This window comes from Epinephelus fuscoguttatus, linkage group LG9 (assembly GCF_011397635.1).
Source record: "Epinephelus fuscoguttatus linkage group LG9, E.fuscoguttatus.final_Chr_v1".
NCBI lineage: Eukaryota > Metazoa > Chordata > Actinopteri > Perciformes > Serranidae > Epinephelus > Epinephelus fuscoguttatus.
In genome coordinates this window covers 16852085-16868712 of record NC_064760.1, presented here as the reverse complement: position 1 = coordinate 16868712, position 16628 = coordinate 16852085, and the positions used below count along the sequence as shown (strand labels likewise).

Sequence of the window (16628 nt, the reverse complement as noted above, 5' to 3'; positions counted from 1 at the left end):
TGCAGGGGATGAGCTCACTATGTTGTAATTCAACATTTTGAGTAGGTCTCAACAGAGGGAGGCACGTTTTGGCTGCCAGTGACCCAGATTATAAACTATTGATGAGAGAGTGAAGGCGCAGTAACAGAGAGGAGGGACCCGTTGAGGTGTGTGTGGACCCAGGGAACACCTCCTCCCTCGACCTTCTTGTGCCCACCAATCTCCGCAAGATTAGGCTTAGATTTTGTCTTTCAACACGTCTTCATATTCGAGACCCTCCCCAGTCTTTGAGACCTCTGTCCTTATGCAGTGGATTAACAGGCGCACTAGTGATTCAGATAACGGAAACACGTATTGCTACAGAGTTTATCTGAGGCCAGCTTTACTCCAGACGACTTTTCAAGCAGTTTCTCTGTGACAGACACATTTCAAATGTCGGAATAAAATCAGGAGAATTTTACCTCAGTTGGTGAGCCCTACCGTGACCTTGATCATTTGGTGTAAGGTCAGTCTGAGGTCAAGTTTGATGACATGACAGCCACAGCTGAGCTCTCTCCAGCACCAACAAGAAGCAGCACAACAGGTAGACAGTAAACATGGAGGGGACTGCAGGGAGGCGCAAGAACGTCAACAAGTCTCAGTTTCTGGAACTCTGGGGGTTTGTGACCAGCAGTCGGTGTTTAATTCATCGTGTATCTGATCCATCAACCAGCAATTATTTTAGTTCGTCCATCCATCTATTTTCGTAACTGCCTATCCTCTTGAGGGTCGCGGGGGGGGGCTGGAGCCTATCCCAGCTGACATTGGGCGAGAGGCAGGGTACACCCTGGACAGGTCACCAGACTATCACAGGGCTGACACATAGAGACAGACAACCATTCACGCTCACATTCACACCTACGGACAATTTAGAGTCACCATTAACCTGCATGTCTTTGGACTGTGGGAGGAAGACGGAGTACCCGGAGAAAACCCACACTGACACGGGAAGAACATGCAAACCTCCTAGGATTAAACCAGGCGACAGTGCTAACCACTACACCACTGTAATTTTAGTGAGAAATCTCGATTTTTTAAGAGCTGAGACAACAAATACAAATGTGACGTTTGTGCCCAAATGCAGTTTATCCTCTTTGGATTATAATGATGCAGAATTGACAGGAATACTTTCAACTTATGGTACCTTTTATCTTGGAGTTATGTGTTTTAGGGCAGTCGTTCCTAACTGGTCCAGCCTTGGGGTCCAGATTTCTCCTTAGTCATTAATTCAAGGTCCACACTAATACATTTAGCGTCATACTTGTATTTGGCCACATCGTTAAGCTAGTTTGCTGTCTCTGTTAAGTAGCTGTCCGTTAGTCACTCAGTTTATAGCAGGAAACTGCACCTAAAAATAAATGCTCTGTGCCAGAATTTCACTGTACCTGAAAACAAAGTATGTTCTTTACAAACGTGACATGTTTGTGAGTCACTTGTGGTCCATTCAGAATGGACCCATGACGTACTTTTGGACCAGGACCCACCAGTTGGGAACCACTGTCTTAGGGGACAGTTAAGGAATTGTTAATATGTCATATTTGCTAAAGGGAGTTTGATGTAGTATTTTGCACCAGGAGCAGGATGGGAAATAATCTCAAAAGGAATTTAGTTGTAGTCTTTGAAGTAGTGATTGTGCGAAATTTACAGTTTTTGCAAAATGTTATAGTGTGTGATTAAAACCTCACGTTGTCTTTAGATGTGAACGGGTCATCTAGTATATGTGCATTAGTTCAGTTAAGATCAAAACTGCAACATACCTAACCTGTACACCACACTGAGTCAACTATTCAATGTGAATAACTGTTATTCACACACTGCAGTCGTATTGCTGCTTGTTTTGACTCTGTTCATATGTGTGAAAAGGTCAAGAGCCGAACAGGATGCCGAGTGGTGTTTCTGCATCGTGGCGTAGCTGGCGGTGGTGGATAATCAAATTAAAGTTCATCAACATTAAAAACATTATTCACAAAGGCCCTCCGATTGTGTATTGTTCTGCTAATAAGATGTTTCCTTTAGGCTACCACTCATCTTTCTGGGCATTAAGCTAATTATCATACCACATTATGTAAAATCAGGTTAGTGTGAACCATGTAAATGCTACAGCAACTCTTACATTAATCTGCTTATTGAGAGTATAAGGTTAGAGTTTGTGCGCAGTGTTCAGGAAGCAACTTGTGGTGCATTCCAGGAGACTTCACTGGTGCTGCCTTCATGTATAATTGACCGCGGGACAGAAATCACTCAATGGATGCATCTTGCACACAGAATGCGACTTTTCAAACCCCACTGTCCCCCTCCTCCTTAAAGGGGAGGATAAAAGGTAATGGGAGAGGTCGGCTGTTAACTTTAATGGCAGACAGGAAAGTCTCAGAATGGCTCTTTTTAATGATGTGCCCGCTCTCATGCAGTCCTCGTTAAAGATGAGGCCAGAATGCGTGCAGAGGACAGGGAGGGAACTGTGGCCAGACACTGCACTACACCCCCCCCCCCCAACATCTGTAAGATCTGCAGTGGAGGGAGGGGGGCTCCTTTGTGTGTTCCTCGGCACATCGGAGGAACCCTGCGCTCCTTCTATATTCAGCTCACATTAGCATCAGAAAATAAATAAAGCAAGCAATCAGGCCGTGACCTCTTATATCCACAGTGCTCCCATCCCCCCACCCTCCCTCCTCCTCCACCTCCTCCGCCTCCTCCGCTGCGCTCTACGTAGGTTTAACTAGCTTGGATTTGCAACTGAATGTCAAGCCTGGTGTTTGGCTTTACCACGGGGCAGGTTGTTCCTCAGCTGTCTCCAGAGAAAAGGGAACTCAAGGATCGAGAGGAGCGAGGGGAATTGGATCTTTGACACCTGTCACTTCCACTCTGCTGCACCTTGCTCCCTCGCCACACATAAGGACTTTTCATGTCACAGCTCAGCATGTTATCATGAGCGGGCACAGGGCCTGAGAAATCCAATTACTACCACTGTGTCAGACCCCTGCCATCATCCTTATGTATGCTATAGTCATGTTCCTCAAATCAGAAAAGATGTGCCTATTAGTTCCTTCTCTTTTCTTCAGATCGGTCTTCCACCTCCATTTCAATCTGTGTGTCTTAGATACGAGCTGCAGCTCCTCTCGTGGACTGCCTCACTGCTGACAATCCTCTATATAGTGCAGCTCCGGCTGGTGGGTGGCTAATGCTACGGACATTGGTTCTGACTGTGTGATATTAAGTGGTATCATGGTGCAGACCTCACTGTGGTGAATAATGGAGAACCTGGGAGAGAGTCAGCATGCCTCCCAGATGCCAAACTGAATGGCCTTTGTGACAGGGAAATAGATAATGATAGAAAGTGTTATAGAGGCCTCCCTCTTGCTTTCCTCTGCCCAGTAGGTGTAAATCTAATGCATCTCCACGCAGCGAGGGCCTCGCCATGTTTGCCTTATTCCTTTCATACGCCTCTCGTCTCTGAGTGACACTGTCAATCTGCTTCAGTAGAAAGCACGGGGGAGCGTCTATTCATACCGTGATTGTGGCCCACCTCCTCTTACTATATATGTTCCTGCATGCTGGGCTCAACCTGCCCATCACACTGCATACCACCACACTCACCACGTTACAGTGTCCTACTTCTGGAGGTTGTTAAAATTGTCGTGAAAAGGAAGGCAAAAAAAAAAAAAAACAGAAAATGAGAGAGAGTGGGAACCATGCTGGTGCTTTTGCGACAAGATAAAATGGAATATAAAACACATAGTCCTGGCTGACACAAAGTGAACATGACTGAATGAGAAGCCACATTATATTAATTATGTAAGGCCACTCTTTTTGAGGCAAAGCTGAAGCTCGCAGAGGCAGACAGAGAGAGGAAGAGAGAGGGAGCAAATCCTAAGATATTGGTATGCTGCCTGGTCGTTGGGAGCCGGACACATTGACAGGAGCTGAAGTATTGTGTTTATTTCAGATGGGTAATAGAAATAGCACTTGAGGAAGGGGAAAGTAATCTAAAAGGAAAACTGTGAGAAATGTCTCTTTATGGCAAATGTGAGGATGTAATGGTTTCTTACTCTGGGATGTTTATGGGATATAGATTGTTCAGAAGCATTAGATCATAAATCTGTTTCCCTACATTTGATTAGTTGTGATTTTTTGACTGTCGGGATGAGAACTTGGCTTCACAAATAGGAACCTCAGTGTAGGCGTAACATCTTTAATTTGTCACGGACCTCTCGTTTATTAAGGGAAAGCTCCGTGCCACACAAACCATTGTTTTCCATCATCCAGTATTATATTTCCCTGACATCTGCAGTTTGTGTTTTCTCTCCTGCCCATTAGAACTGCTGAAAACTTACATTTAATATAGTGTGATAGGGATTTATTCCAGCTGACAACACCTATAGATTCAGTTGAGAGTTGTCTAATTGTCACTCCTTGTTTACATGTTAAAGGGATAGTTTGGATTTGCTGAGGTATGGTTTTATGCAGCACTTATCCACAGTCCAGAGTGCCGAAACAGAAGCTAAGCAGTGTAAGCAAAATGCATTTTAGCCACCTAAAAAAAGTTTCATTGAATATTGAGAGTATTTTCACAGCTTTACCTCTCTGTCAGACAGCCCGTGCTGATGTGGAAGCCCTCAACTGCTTTAGTTCCCCATCTATGCTCTCATCAAAGCCGCCAGACCTCATTAACAAAAACAGTAATTTTGGGATGCTGAACAAAGGACCTGTTGGTCTAACGCTGCCTCGATCAGTTAGTTACTTTGTGTTACCGTGTGACTTCTGTGAATCCCGACTAACGTCAGTAACACAATGACACAAACAAACAAACTGGTTGAGGCAACCATAGACCAGCAGCTCCCATGTTCAGTGATGTTAAATCACAGTTTTTCTCAATGGAGTCTGGCTTTGAAGAGAGCAATATAACGGCTTTAAGCGGGATTTATACTTATGCGTCAGCTCTGTGCACAGCCTACGCATGTGGCCTACATCGTTGTGAGCATTTATACTTGTGCGGTGGTGTGTCTGTGTCATTCTGCAGTTACACCTCCAAAACACTAGTTGGCGACAGAGGTTTCTGTGAAGTGCTGTAAAGTTGAGTTGATTCAAAACACACATTAAACACACATCAAACATGGCTTAATAGAAACAGTTTCAAACGCAAGTACACAAATCAGCTTCACTATAACTCACAGCATTCACATGCTAATGTCTTTAGCACAAGCAAATTAAGGTTTTGTTTCCACTGAGGGAAATGGTTTCAGCTTACAAGAATAAACAGGAGTTTCAGTGATTTCAGTCCATAGCTCTACCATCCCTAAGCCAACGTCTCCGCTCCGCCACTGCTCCCCGTATAGCTTTCCTCTACCCCCACCCAACCCCAATCACAGATGTAATTTAAGAGTCTGTTTCTGTCCCCCTTGCTTCTCCCAGACTCAAGGGTTTAGGAGCAAATTAGCTTGCTAGCTCGGTCAAGCTTAAACACAGAAATGCTGCGTTTGTGCCAGTGTATTTAAAGATGTCCTCTGCCAATGCATTGTTGAGGAAACGACCCAAGCAGACAGAGGCAGGCGGGCAGGCAGGCAGGCGGTCTGGCCGGCTGGCACGGTGGAGTGGGCAGGTCTGCGACTGGGACGCCAGCGGCCTGCTGTGCAGAGTTTTGGGAGTGCATTGTATTGTTGCCGTGGGCCTGGGGCGCCAGAACACAGGTTAATTTGAAGCTCATCATTAGAAGGGCAATTTGGACGCTGAGAATTGACAAGGGTGACATTTGCTGTGTCATTACAGTGAAGTACATCACAGCACAGCACAACACAATGCCGCTTCTACCGTGATCAAAAACAAATACAAAGCTGTCAATATTCGAATCTGTGACAGTTTCTGTGTGTCGCTGCAGGAAAGCAACGAGATAATATGAAAGACTCAAAGATATCCTGTTTTATATTAATGAGACAAATCATTTCAAAGCTTTATTGTATATAATATAGATTTTTTACACTTATGCTGTATAGTAAATGTAAAAAAAAAAAGCTTCTTCAATCAAATAAAATTACCTTTATTTCCCATTTGCCTCTCGGACACTCTTGAATTCCTCCCTGCATGATGTTTCCTCACAATATCTTACTTTAAGTGGCAATATATCACGTTATGTGAGTAAGATGAGCTCAAGTTGCCGTTTCATTTTGTCTAATTGCATTCTTTTTCATCATGTATCTTTCATATTTTAAAATAATTATCCCTTTTAAAATACTTCTCAACCCAAAGATGATTTTTCTCTGATGAAATTCATCACGGAATTACATCCCTGATTAGTTTTTCTTGGAAATGTTTTATATGGCCACCAAATGATCTAATTTACTGCCACAAAGTTATTAAGCTGATTTCTTGTTCCACTGACAGCGATATGGATGTGGAGGAAAGCGCAGACATATTCATAAGTTATTTCACAGTTTGTAGCTATCAGCTGCGAGGCAGTAATTATAATATATGTAGGGGGGTGGGAGGGGTGGGGGGGTGGCATCACATCCCACCCCCAAAAATATTAAGAATAAAAATACATAATACATTATTATAGGGAATGAGTTTTCAAATTTTTAATGTTTTTCTGGACCCCACAGATTTAGTCCCCACCAGTACTGACTCCATGGCTTCAGCCTTGATCAGCTGTACGTAAATAAACCCAAAAATTTAACCATTGACATCTTTGTTACACCAAAAAGTAACTAGAACATCAGTGTTTTTCATAGTTTAATCAATCAGTAAATTAATTTTAATTGAAGTGTAGAATCACAATGAGGGATGGTCCCAAAACACTTTAGATTAAAATGAAACATTCAGCAGAAAAATACAGTAACATTAAAAATTAAAGTAAAAGAATCACATTAAAACATCTACATGTGGGGCACCCAGTAGCTCAGTGGGTAGAGCAGCATCCCATGTACTGCTGCAGCAGCCGTGGGTTCGTTTTCACCCTGCAGCCTCTTGCTGCGTGCCATCCCCCCTCATTCTCCCCCTTTTACATGTAATACTGTCCTATCAATTGCAGGCAAACAGCCCCAGAAATAATGCTTAAAAAAAAAAAAAAATCTACATGTTTGAAAAAGTGATTGACCTGACTAGGTAAAGGGTTAGGGTACATGTAGTTGAAGCCTATTCCAGAGAAAAAAGGTACAGGAGCATATGCTCTGAAGCCAACAGATTTCTATTTAATTTAAAGAATGACAAGGAGACCATCTTCAAGAGCGCAACCAGGTCGTGCTGGTGTGTGTGGTGTTATTAGGTCAGATTAGTATGGAGATGCAGATCCTTGAGACCCTTGAATTCAGCTGTTATCCAGCAAGGAGAGGCCAGAATGTGTCTTAAATGATCAAATATGTTAGTTGCACAGCAAAGCTGTGTAGCCACATGCCTTAAAAAAACGAAATAACCTTTTAAAAATGTCAGTCCAGCTCCTTCTGGGTCGAATGATACGAAACATTTGCAGGCAACAGTATCAGGAGTTTTCTCTGAGAACTAATTTGACACCTGAACAGCATCTGTTCAGTCTGTGGTCAATTTTTTTATCATTATGAGCAGGAGGAACAAGTTTGTCTTTGCTAAGCATGTTGCTGGATTGACAGTGTGGATGAACATCTGGGCTCTGTGCACGCAGACAAGATGCCGGCCTTCCTCAAAGGCTCTCTGATATTTTGTGGAGACTTTATTTATTTATGTATTTATCTGTTGTTTATTTGATAGGGATGGATACAAACTGGAAACAGCTACCTGACTTTATGGAACTAAGGCATCGAGGTAAAAAGAGGGTAAACCAAATATGGAAAGATACAATAGTTGGTTGTATTGGTGCAGTCGTCTATCTTGAGTACCTCTTCTGTTCAGCCAAGTCCAGCCTCATGCAGCCAGGCTTAGGTCCCTGCCTTTGTGTCTGTGTTAAACCCAGTCCAGACTGCCTGCTGAGAGAGTTAAACAGTCACTGGCTCATGTAAAACCAGGCCATGAGTTATAGTCCAAAAACCTGCAGATCACACCAGATCTGACCACTGTAAATCCTGCCCCTCTGAGCATTGCATATGTCACGATATAAGCCAAAGGCAATGCTTCTGCAGCCCTACTGAGACACCACAACCTCTAGGAGCCAGTGTTAACAGGAGCAGGGCACAATAAGAAAAGAGAATCCTCTCGGGAAGTATTGCTATATAGTATTTGTTGCTGGGGCATTGAGAGCAGCCCACCCATGCATGTCATCATGACAACCAGCTCGCATCGTTTCCACTACATCAAGCAGTCCATTGGCCAGTGGTCCTGCTTCTGAACAAAACAGTGCTCTGCGATGACATAGTGATTTATAAAACGGCATAGCGATTGCTTTTTTTTCTCCTCCTGCTGCTGTTACACAGCTGTTAAACAGATGCTGTTTGTACCAATTTAGAAGCTAGTGCATTGTTTGTCAACACCAGTTTGGAAATTCATTCTTTACAACAGGACCTGCTGTAGAATGCACAGGCTGGGCTGGATGGGCTGCGGCGAGGGGAGGGAGCGAGTACATACAGCGGAAGTAAACATTTGCAGAACTGTTGCTCGCTTTTAAAACAGTCACTGACAAGTGCTTATAAAAAATTGCGAATGTAAGATGAGCTGGAAATTAAGTTAACTTGCCATTTTGCATCGGCGTTTGGGAGGACACGGGCAGGCCGGGTGGAAGTGACAGGCTGTCAGACACTCTCTGCAGTGCTGGATGGATTAGACAGTGAATTCGCTCTTGATAAATTGACTGGTACTAATGCTCAGAAATAGAACCAGTGCCACATGAACCCCTGGCTTCACCAGCCGTAGGACAGTACTAACAAGGCTGCCCAGTGAGTCTAATTTCCTCGACAATTAATATTTGACTGGAAGAGCAGGAGGAATTCTGGTCAGATAGGCAGAAACGAGAGATTTTTGGGTGAAGGATTTATTTAATTACAGCAATGTACGTGAGACAGCGGTACTGATGAGATGAAAGAGGAGGACAGAAGGAGGGGAAGCATAAAGGATTGGCTTGTGAGGGGAGCTGCGAGGGATGAATCTGGGGGTGTCGGGGGGGGGATAGCTTGATGTGACTGAACCAGATGCTGTGGGGAGAAGGAGAGGACTCGGTGCTGTGTAGAGAATGATGGCTTGCGTGGCGCAGTAAGGGTGCCCCTCTACTGTTTGTAAAAACAAGACCATCACACTCCATCTTGCCGCTCCCGCAGGAGCCAGGCCTCCAGGCTGATTTATGGCCCACAGACTGAATTGGCTGGCTGGGATGACAGCAGTGCTTGGACTCTCCCTGGTGAGTAGAGTAGGAGGCTGCTTGGCCAAGCCTCAGCCTCAGCTGGCTGTAGACCTGCCCTCTGCTGTAGTTAGGACAGCCTAGATGTTAAGCTCCATCCCCAGTGTTAGGATCAGCAAGGCCATGCGTGTTTGGACTCGAGCACGATTTGGAGTCTGAGCCCCGACATTCGCAGAAAGACATCCTCTATTCTGCCGGTGCCATATTTTCTGAATTTTTCCTCCCCTGTGATGCCTCCATCAGCTTCTGCATCACAGCCTCCATCAAGACTCTGTAGTAACAATTTAGATTTAATCAATCTTTGCCATGTGACTGCCAGGATGGAAAATTAATATGGAGAGCAATTAGAAAACAGCCATCTCACTGTCAAAGATACACCAAGATGAGAGCAGAGAAGTGGACGGCATTTTAGCTGCAAATAAAATCCTTCTGTACAACACTCAGACATGTGTTGGCTCCCGGCTGTCCTCAGAAAGGGTCAGCGGGACTGCGGTCACATGTATTTAACTTTGTGGAGACCTTTTGGATTTTATACCAGCCCTCTCACACGGCTATAAAAATAGACTTGAAGGAACAATGTGTAAGATTTAGGGGGATTTAGTGGCATCTAGCGGTGAGGACTGCAGATTGCAACCAGCTGAAACTTCTCCTGGTTAGAATTCCTTCAGTGTTCATTGTTCAGGAGGTTTTTACCAGGAGCCGAATTAACCACAGAGGTCGAAGCAGGTGATTTACTGAGTAAACAGTTTTATGTTACAAATCAGAGTTTTTCTGATGCTGTTTGACATGTTGTTAACGCATCACTAGCCCAACAACAACTTACTACAGTGGCGGATTTGAAATCGTGTATGGCCCTGTCTTGAGCCAGTATTTGGTTTGTCCTTTCTTGGCTACAGTAGACACATGGTGGTGCAACATGGCGATCTTCTTATGTAGATATAAACAGCTCCTTCTAAGGTAATGAAAACACAACAGTTTTTACTTCCAGGTATTTATACTCTAAAGAAAACATACTTGTTATATTCCATTTCTGCCTATTTATTTCCATAAATCCTACACACTGGACCTTTAAAGCATCATGTCAGAGTTGCTGTTTGCTCTTTCAATCACCTTAATAATTGTCTTCTCAGACTATAGACAAGTTTTATTTGATTGCTTTGTCACAGCACTTGATAGAGTTTAATATGGAAAAAAAAACAGTGAGAACGGGAAAGCAAGGGAAATCAAAGACAAACACCAAAGTCTATGCAGGCCACAAGTAAAGCTTTTCTACGTTTAAATTGCTCTAAATTATTTGCTTTCATAACCGCTACATCACAGTAATATCCACATTATACTGTCTGGCTGTCTGTTCAAACAGAATCAGGACATTTATTGTTACCGCTACAACAAAAATGTCAGCATACAGAGGAATACAAAAAAGTAGTTTAAGCCAAAAGTGGCAGACATTCTTTGTAAAATGATTTATCATGCCACGCTGCTGTTCCAAATTCTTTTTAGGGTTCATCATGCTGTAAAACCAAACTGACTGAATTGTGTCATACAGCAAGTCCCCATCGCCTCCTGGCTCCAGTTAAGCTAAGAAATAGAAAATGAAGATTTTGTCACCTGAAAAAAAAAGAAGAAGAGAGGTTTCACAGCAAGTCAGCCCCGTCTCTGGCCCTCCAATCTGGCCTTCTGTTGACTGCGGCTGCTTACACTCGTTTTATGGGATTACATCATTGTTTTCAACCTTGAGGCTGTGTGCGCTAATTTTGGAGGGAAAAACGCCTGTGCTTTCCAAGCCAGGCTCCATGTGTTAGCCAAGCAGGACGCAAAATAGCTGGCGAAAGCTCGGGGAGTTTTTCGGGGAGTTGTCTCTTCCAGTGAACACAACCCTTCCCTCTTGCGTCGGGGGATTTCAGTCTTTTGCTGATTCCTCTTTTTTTGCTACATTAGCAACAAACAAATAGCACCTCCAGCTGTATGACATGAAGGGATCATTATATGCGGTGCACAGGGGTAAATTGAGCAATGAGCTTGTCAGGTTGTGGGATCCCCATGCTGGAGCTGAAGACCTGTCTGCTGTAATTTGAAGTCAAGACGCCTTCATCTGATTGAGGGAAGGAGACAGGATTGAATCGGCTGCTGGCAGGCTGCAGATGCAAGATGAAATGGCAGGGAGCGTGTGGGTTTTCTCTCCGTGCTGATGCAAAGTGATGCTATTCCAGGTAACAAGAAACAAAAAAACATGACCAGCATTATCAAGAGAATCTGGCTTTTGCATTTGAAGTGGCAATATTTATTATTTTCCTAAACCATGTGCATCAGTACATGCATATTTAAACTGCTCCCCGGTGCCTTCGCCAGTCTTTGGACCTTAATTCAGTGTTAAAAGTGCAGTGTGTCTGATTTGATAGCCGCACTGTGTTACTTGATACATACATTTTTTGCCGCCAACAGCCTGTTTGTGTTTTAAATGTGGAACACTAAAAAATTCCCCCTCCCAGTGGAGCTCCCTCAGTAATTAATAGGTATTAAATCGTTGATAGAAAATGACATCCTGCTCTGTACTGTACTTCAAATCTGCTCCTGGAACTGATTGGTAAGCTTATTTTCCTGATGACTTTGAATGCACATTCACAGCAGGAGGTGCCTTCACTGTCTTCCATTCTGTACGTGTTGACTTCCAAACCTAAGTGTCGCTGCAAAAGCCATCAATTCCTCTCTCACCAGCTCGTGTTTTTGGAATAGGAGGAGACTGTGTTTTGTTAGAGGTCGATGGCCTGTCACTTTTTTTTTTAATTTAAATTTTGTCTCTTCCGTTTTTTGTGGGTCTTTTTAGAGCGACATCTGCGTTTTATGAAGCTCTGAGCAGAGGCAGGATGTGTGAGTGTTAATGGCACTTGGCTTTCATAACAATGTCATTTACAACCCAGTTGCTCTCCCATAGACCCCTAAAGGAAAGGAGAGAAAATGGCATTCACTGCATATGCATGCGCTGCTAAGTAGAGAGCATACAACTTGTGTATATTTCTTTGTGCCTCGAGGCTTTTCATGCTTTAGAAAGTGCTTCAGGCTATAGAAAAAAGCCAAAGTGTTTAGAGGAAATTGCATTCATAACCAAGATCCTTGTAAATCTTTAATCAGCAGAGAAAAAGGATCTGCTTTGTCAAACACAATTTGGGGAGAAATTTCAGATTAACAAATTTAATGAAGTGATAAGTGTACAAGTTTGAAATTTACGTTACAACTTTCAAATTACATCCAAGGTTTCTCAGTTCCAGCAAGTACTAAAATATAGTTATAACAATTAAATGTAACATTGCTGCTGTGACTGAGATATTGGCATCTTTACTATCAGAGAGTAGGCATCAGAAAGGGGTCGAAATACAGTAAATGACAAAGCAGCTCTATAGGTTTAAAAAAAGAACATGGCATTGAAAATACCGCGGCAGTGGACAATCTAATCGAGTGTGTGGGTATGTTTTTTCTCTTTTCTCTCATTCATCGGCCTCCATTATGTTCCAGCTACCTGGTAAAGACTTTCGTAAAGACTTTTGATTACATTATTACATTCTGATTGGATCCCTTCTCTTTAAACAAAATCCCCAGCTTCGTGCCTTTTGTCTCCTTGATTGCTGCCAGTGCAGTCCCGCCTGGACCAATCAGCATTCATGCACATTTACATACATACAGCAGTGCACAATATATTCAATTGGTTCATTATTACTTTTCGTCCACATGAAATGATTTTAACTGCATGGAGGTTTTAAAGAAATCTGTATTTGTGCTGCAGTGTGGATAATGTGGACGATGGTATGTAATGATATTACATAAAGTTAATATTTTTCACACTGAAAGAATTCCTGGGGGCTGAGATGTTAACTTGTGTTGTAATTGTAGAGTATATAAAGGTGCATATTAGAATGACGTCCCTTGCATTTACTGGGGTAAATCTGTGTGTATGGGTCTGTGTGTGCATATAGACCATAGACTGTACAGACAGAAACCCACTGGTTTGTGGACTTTCATTTTGAAGCCTTGAGTTTGGCATTTTGGCTGCCACCATCTTGGATTTTTGGAGCTAGACATAGCCATATTTGGATAAGAGTTTGGAGATAAACCTAACGCTAGCAACTAATTTAGTGGGCACGGTTAATTTACATTCATTTGTTAATTTTCCATCACCGCTTTTCCTGTTAGGGGTTGTAATGGGGCTGGAGCCTATCCCAGTTAACACTGGGCAAAAGGTCGGGTACACCTTGGACAGGTCGCCAGACTATCACAGGGCTGACACATAGAGGCAGGCAATCATTCACGCTCAGAGTCACCAATTAACCTAACCTTTTTGGCCCGTCTTTGGATTGTGGGAGGAAGCTGGAGTACCCATGCTTCCGCACAGAGGGGCTCCCCCACCCCAAGGTTGGAACCAGGAACCCTTTTGCTGCGAGGTGACAATGCTAACACCATAATTTACAGCTATGGCTAACTGTGCTAATGCTAGTGCTACTGTTAATTTGTGCTTAAAACCATTAAATGAAATGTACTCACTGGAAAAACAGAACATTTGACTCCTTAGAGGCTCGTTTAGTACAACCGAATGCTGAGCAAGACTTTTTTAGGCAACCAAAACATTTCAGATAACTTTTATGAACTGACAACACACTGAAGTAGCAACAGCTACAGCTACACCAACACTCTTTGAATCTAAGGTTACACCATGGTTACGTAACCTAACCATGTCATGTCAACAGACAGCACCCGCCTGACACTCAAAGCAGCCACGACCTTAATTATGTATAACTTTAAGCCTTGATAACATTTAACTGGTGAGTTATGTAAAGATTTACGCCCCTGTACAGCTGTCATAAATGTTTGAATTAGCTACAGAGAGCATAACCAATTTTTGTACCAGACTGTAAACATGTTTATTTCTGCTGTAAAGTTGGGGCTCTGTGGGGATTGACTTGCTCTTGGAGCTAGCCTCAAGTGGCCTTTAGAGGAACTGCAGTTTTTGGCTTCATTTTTAATCTCTGAAGGTTGCCACTTGATGTAGACACGAACTTGATCAAAGGAAACTAATTCTGTGCCGCCTCTGTCTCACAGTGAAGCATTCATGTGATCGGTCACTCATGGTCTGTGTTCATTTTCAGCCTTGAGCATGATGATTCTTTCAGAGCTCCCATTTCTGGGTTCAAACAGCCCATGATACTCCACATTACTCACACAGCCAGTCATTTAGTCACCATGGTATCTGTCAGTCTCATCAGATTATACTTTATGAGAGACAGCACTGGCATATCTTGCCCCTGAAAAGCCTGTCTCCAATCTTTAAATATCGATCCCCGGGGTCTAAGCAGAGGTGCCTCTCATGAGTGCAGGAAAAGAAGGGAGAAAAACAGATCATTAGTGATTTTAATTAGGTGATCTGTCAAGCTGCGATTGCCAGATGTAAGCGTATGCATTTGGGTCGATGGCAATCCCTCTCACAATCCCCTCTTGTCACCTTGGGCCTCTGGAACGGAGGATGGCTCTTGCTAGGAGTGAAACAAGCAGTGGGGGAGCGCAGAAATGTGTCATTGCGCATCTGTGTGGCAGGTTCTTTCTCAAGATTGGAGCAGGTGGAAAACACAACAGCACAGTGGCATGGAGAGTTTGAAATTATGTTTTCTAGGGCTGAATAATTGTGAGAGTGTACTGTGCATCACTCTTTCCAGATATCTACCACAAAGCTCTTTCAGCAATTACAGTGTACGTATATGTGAACAAAAACACAGTGAAACACTCCTGTATTTTTCAACCTGGACACTATTTCCTCATGTTTTTGTTTCCAAGGGTGCTTTCAGACCTAGAGTTGTCTTGCTTTGGTCTGAATCAGGGACTAAATTTGTTCCAAAGTTGCATTATTGCCTAGAGTTGGTCGTGTTCTCACGGCAGCATTTACAAACGGACCAGGTCAAATTCCTTCTTGATTGGTCAGAATTTCCATGTGGGAAAAATCCAGGAAGTAAACAAAACGTTGAAGAAGAGTACACTTGCAAGATAAATGTGACACTTTCTAATGTCACAATGGAGGGACAACTACGCAGGTTGATTTTAGCGCTGCTCATCGTGGACTATATTGCTGTCATTGTTCATTTTAGTCAAACCATATAGTTTGAAAACGAGGCGTGGCTCCAACTAGAAAACAATGTTTTGATGCACTGGATGTGCTGAATGCGACTGTAGTTGCTTCGGATCAAGGTCGCACCAGAGATTGTTGTTTTTGGTGCGCACTCGAGTGTGATTGCTGTGTACACACCTGCCCAAATGAACCGCACTTAGGGGGCAAACGAACTTGAGTTTGACTGAACCGAACCAAACAGGGCAGGTGTGACAGCACCCCAGCTGACTAATGGAGACAACAATTTTTTAAACTGATCCAATATTGAGCGAGACCGCTGCAGCTGGCAGCAGCAAAACAGGTTGCAATGTAACCACTAAAAGTGCTTGTTTTTGCCACTGACAGCCTCAGATTATCATTCTAAGTGTCTGACAACATGATTGAAAGGATCCCTACAGAGAGAGACCTTTTTGTTAAAGAGTAAGACATTTTTTTGTTTAACAAGAAACAGCCCAACATTGCCATCTCCAAACTCACCGGACTCTATTTAGTAAATAGTAAATTTAGCGTGTACAGAGGCAGCGTATTTTCACATCTAACTGGGTGCATTAATGGTTTATTTCAACCAACCCAGAGCTGGTGATTGTTGGAACAGTGGAGAGACGAACCAAGACAGTCTCCTTAGTTTTACAGTCTGGTGTGTTTGGCACTTGCGATTTCGGGGCTGCTTCTGGTTAAACAAAAAATATCTTACTCTTAACAAAAAGGTCTACCTCTGTAGGAATATTTTCTTTAAGTTGTCGGACACTTAGAATAACAATCTGAGCCTGTCAGTGACAAAAATAAGCACTTTTAATGGACAAAAATTGGCAATGCGAAATTGCCCATTGACATTACATTACAGCCTGTTTCGTCTCACTCAGTGCTGGACCATCTTCGAAAACATGAACAAACAGTGTCCACATTGAAAAGTTTCTCTTTAATTAAAGGCATTTCAGTTTGAGTAAGAGAGCACAGCATTTTTTGTTGTTGTTATAACTATAGAAAAAAGCCCTTCCCCTCCAACACAACAAAGTATGAAAGAGTGCAGTTATACAGACTCAGGCAAATCCTTTTTTTTTCCACTTCAGCGTTAAACATCATTACATATTTATAACTCGGCGCCAGATGACAGAGACAGAGAGGAAGAGAGAGAAGAACCAGGCAACAACACCGCAACTTGTCTGCTGTCTCTCT

The 16628-nt window shown here is 43.1% G+C and overlaps 1 protein-coding gene across 4 annotated transcripts in view; it reads left to right on the top strand.

The window, feature by feature from the left end:
* Positions 1-16628, top strand: part of pcdh19 (protocadherin 19) — a 69147-nt gene that overhangs the window by 49428 nt on the left and 3091 nt on the right. The gene's annotated exons all lie outside the window — the stretch shown is intronic.